This window comes from Polyodon spathula, chromosome 26 (genome assembly GCF_017654505.1).
Source record: "Polyodon spathula isolate WHYD16114869_AA chromosome 26, ASM1765450v1, whole genome shotgun sequence".
NCBI lineage: Eukaryota > Metazoa > Chordata > Actinopteri > Acipenseriformes > Polyodontidae > Polyodon > Polyodon spathula.
Window position 1 is genome coordinate 11,208,781 of NC_054559.1, and position 4,544 is coordinate 11,213,324.

General features: G+C 37.0%; 1 protein-coding gene across 1 annotated transcript in view; it reads right to left on the reverse strand.

Annotated features, from left to right (window-relative positions):
- Positions 1-180, reverse strand: part of LOC121300996 (neuronal pentraxin-2-like) — a 6,305-nt gene extending 6,125 nt beyond the window's left edge. The window contains exon 1 of the mRNA XM_041230053.1: positions 1-180. This exon is cut by the window's left edge and continues 485 nt beyond it. The gene's annotated coding sequence lies outside the window, so the exon portion shown is untranslated.
- Between the last annotated feature and the right edge of the window lie 4,364 nt (positions 181-4,544).

The following is a 4,544-nucleotide window of genomic DNA, read 5'->3' on the forward strand; positions in this document are numbered from 1 at the left end:
TTAAGTATTTCAGGTTGAAAAAGCCTTTATAGCTTCTAATACATTCGGACGGTAAGTCACAAAACGTTAAATGCCCAAATTAAGTTGTGATCGTTGTAATCTGTAACATGAGAGAAGAAGACAAAAAAAAACCCATTGCTATTAAATATATCCAGGACTTAATTAAACATGAAAAAAATTCAAACAAAACAAAGTATAGCCAATGAAAAACTTTACAAGTAATTGCCAAAAATGTCTTTGCAAAATAATACCTGATCATGCATAAATATAGCCAGCTCCGCAGTGCTATTAAGTGCAATGGAAAGATAACAAAAGCAGCAAAAAAGTGAAGTTTGTAATGGATGGGCAAAGAGAGCTAAGCAGTATTACCTCTGTGATCCTTCGGCTGTGGCTCTAAAGAGACAGCTTCGCTGCCTATAGAGGATTAGTACGCTTGGCGCCGCAGTCAGTGCATACGGATTGGCTACCTCGTGTATTTGCGTCATTCACTCCCTGAAGAGTGTGTTTGGCTGCTAGTAATCTGCCTCTCCAAAGTAAGGGAGGTTAGGGCTGGTGAATACACGCGATTTTACTGACTAATGGTTACACATGTGCAGGAGGTGACGGAGATTGACATTCATACTGCTGCAATAACAGTTCAGTATGCGATGTGTAAGGGAAATAAAAACTGATTTCTAATGCATATGTACACGATTCATGCATGTTAATCAAACACTGATTCTCCAGCGTGCTTGGTATATTTGAGTGTTGCCTTTGTAGTGAAACTTTGAAATAAACCCCAGCGGTGTTAATCTATACTACAAACCAAAGAACAAAGCCGCATATATACTTCAAGGTGATGGTAGGATTTTTTGAGGTTATTTTTTTTACTATTATGTAACCATCACAAAAGTAGATCTGTCATTGTGGTGCATATAATATCTTTGCTATTGTAGCGAATCAAAGTTGTGCAATGACTTGCACGGAGGAAACGCACATATTTTCAAAAATCTGTATTGGAATGAACAATTGAACATTTGTACCCAGAGCTAAGCTTATCTGTGTACTTTACCTAACCTCATCACAAACAGAGACCCTGCATGTTTTGTAAATTTGCAAGACGTTTTGTGAACCAAAAAAAAATTGTACTTATTATGACATAAATCACACATAATTGCATTAACAATCTGCGTGATTAATTTATTCGGAATATCAATGTGGGGATTCAGAAGATCAGCCAGCGTGTTCGCATTGCCCAGGCTTCAGCAACAGATGGGATTTAAAGCTGCGGAATTAACACACCCTTTAATTCTGTGACAGTTTAACACTGTAACAGTCGCTGCAGTTTAAGAAGGTGCCAAGACATGCTCGTTTTTTCTAGACGGTTGTTGGGTTGTTTACAGTTTCATGAGTGTAAGACTTTATTTCATTCACAAAAGCATACTTTCAAATACAAAATAAAAAGGATGTATGTAAGGATGTCACGAGCTTTGGGAATATGCCCCTGTACTATAACTATAAGCCATAGATTGTAATTGTATTATCTACCATGTACTTTACGATGTATCAAAAATCTGTGTAAAAACAAAATAAACTTTTTGTTTCTATATTTTCACTAATATGTAAACAGTGAGTGGTACCAAAAACATTATAACATGTTAAAAACAGTCCTTAAATCTGAGTAATATAACAGTCCCGCCCCTGGGTTTATGATACAATTGCTGGCTAATCACAGCGTGCTTGGTCGTTCTTATGCATGTTACACAGCAGAGAATGACACCTGTATGTCAGACAATCCCAGAAGACACTGAAGGCAACCCACTTCAATTGAGAGATGCAGTGAAGACACAGATTTAGAGAAACCATACCTCAAGCAAAAAAGTGCAGCTTCAGGACTCCATAGAACTCTATACAACAGTCCTACTCCAGGACAGTTACACAACCAGCATAAAGTAGCTGTGGGCTACACTTGTCTCTTAAAAGTTCTACGTGGGGGAAAAAGGTTCTTAAGGGGGACTGGGACCTGAGTAGATGATTAAAAGTCTCCATTAAAGTGTTCACTCTCTTGCCCAAGCCCAAAAGATAAGTTTAAACAACTGAAGCATTCTCAATATCTGAGAGCAGGCAGTACTAAGAGCTATTTAAAATAATATGAAAAAAGCTTTATAAGCAAGATGATTGTGTTGTGTCATTTACTGAGCTAATCCTGGTCCATGGGATTCTCTTCTGGTTTTGATTATTTTACTCAAGGTGGCCCTATACATCTGTCTTATATAAGCAATTACCAGTTACAATAAGACTAAGAAGCAGGTATTTTGTACTAAAGCACATTTACATTGAGTTACAAATGGGGAGTGGAGGGTATATATAATCTTAATATACTGGATCGGAAATTGAAAAAAAATTAAGAGCATGTCCATTCCAAGCCTTTCCAAGACCCCATAAAGAAGCCTCTTAGCTTTGCTATAAGCTAGTTTGATGCCATTGAGTAAGCTCATTCCTGAGTGATCAAAGATTTAACCTGCTCGACCTTTTTAAACCTGTACCTTTCAGTTGATTTCCAATTACTTATTTATTTGGTTACTACAAGAGTCCAATAGTCAAAATGATTATTTTCGCCAATGAGTTATATGTACCTACTATAGCAGGGATGTCCATTTCTGCTCCTGAAGGGCCATTTCACTCCAGCTAACAGGTCAAATGAAAAAGTGACTACTTTAGGACCAGATTATGGGTTTAATTGGTAGAACCTGGTTGGGACCAAGACCTGACCTGGACTGGAAGGCCTATTTTGCCAACCCCTTTTCTTTTGTATCAATGTGTGTTTGTATAATCACGGTATGTGTATTAATTGCAAGGCTACTGTTTTACATTTTGTTTTTTATGGTATTGCTCAGGAATGCTTTTCTACTCCAATGGACACCAACAACTCACATTTCTAATTGCATAGCCATATGTTCTGAGATTGTATATCCTATTGTCATTACTTTCCCTGTTTTGTCATGTTTAGTTTAATTTAGAAAGTTCAGCTGTATTCTACACATGCTAGAGAAACACATCCCAATTGGTATCATAGCAATAACACGGTACGGCTGATGCTTTCACACCAATGTCATTTTGTTCAGGTTAATGCATTTGCAGTAACATGTGAATGTACGCCTGACCCTAAACCTGTTTCCATGTTACAGAAACAAAAGCATTTCTGTTTAATTTCTATACCATTGGGAGGTTACCATACTTTATAGCTGACTTTTCAGCTTCGACATCAATCACTTCAACAATCCCACCGCTCCCTAGTTCAGAGTGCTTAACAAGGTGGATAAAGACACAAGAGTTTGTCTTGTTCCGTGTAGCCAGTGCCAAGAAGACACCTCCATCTGTTTGGAGGCAGATCTGTGCGCTGGAGCAGCTCACACAAAGACGCACACTCAGTTACAGTGACAGGGTTTTTGTACAAACGCAGCAGGGCATGGGACTTGTTCTGACACGTGTCACCTATAGGTGACGGTGAGGTAAAGGACACCGACTGCTTTTTAAAAATAGATTCTGAAGACAGCAGGCAGTGTCACATGAACAAATCCAGACAATCTCTTGCAAGCAGGAATCTGGGGCAGTCAGTTAAGCGTTTTCGTTTTTTACTTACAGACAGGTATTAAAGATAAAAGTCAATTTTGAATAATTAAATTAAGTTTGATATTTATGAAACTGCTCCAGGCTGTTGTTGAATTATTTAACAACAGCCTACAAAGATTTAAAACATGCAAAACTTAATGTAACACATCAAACCAGCCTATAAATGCAAATTAGTTAAAATGTGAAGATTAGGGTCTACACTTTATGTCTAAAGTCTGAAACACATTTAGTCACATAACACTTAGGGCTATTGTAAATTCTCAAAAACTTTTACTCTAAATTGTTATTAGTACGATGTTTTCAGATAGCAGAAATGCATCCAATATAGTTACCAACCAATAAATAAACAACTCAGACATGTAATCTAGGGGCTTGTGATTTAGTTTATCTTTTGTTTTAGAAATTCAGAAGATGTTTTTTTTTTTTTTTTTTTCAGACATAAATTGTGCTTGTGGCAATTCAGAGTAAATACATTTAAGAATTTAACCCTTGATGTTGTAGGGACCACATTGACCTAGAACTGAGAGTGGTAATCTAAAGGCAGATTTTACATCTATAACCAGCAACCTTCTGTACCACTGTTATTTCAAGCAAAGTATTAATTGCACCACATTTAGACAGCTGTACAATCGTTTTTCAATGGTTGAAACTTCTTTAGAATTTGTAAAAGATATGAAGGTCATAAACACATGCATTTAAAACTAGTAAACAATAGTGTTATATATATATAGAATTGTGTGTGTGTGTGTGTGTGTGTGTGTGTGTGTGTGTGTGTGTGTGTGTGTGGTGTGTGTGTGTGTGTGTGTGTGTATCGTTTATTTTATTCTATAAGGATTTTCATCTCAGTATTCCTCACAGTAAGTCAAGGACAGACAGCTGCTTGTGAATATGCATTAGTTTGACTTCATCATTACTGGGTACTCCAGAGAGTT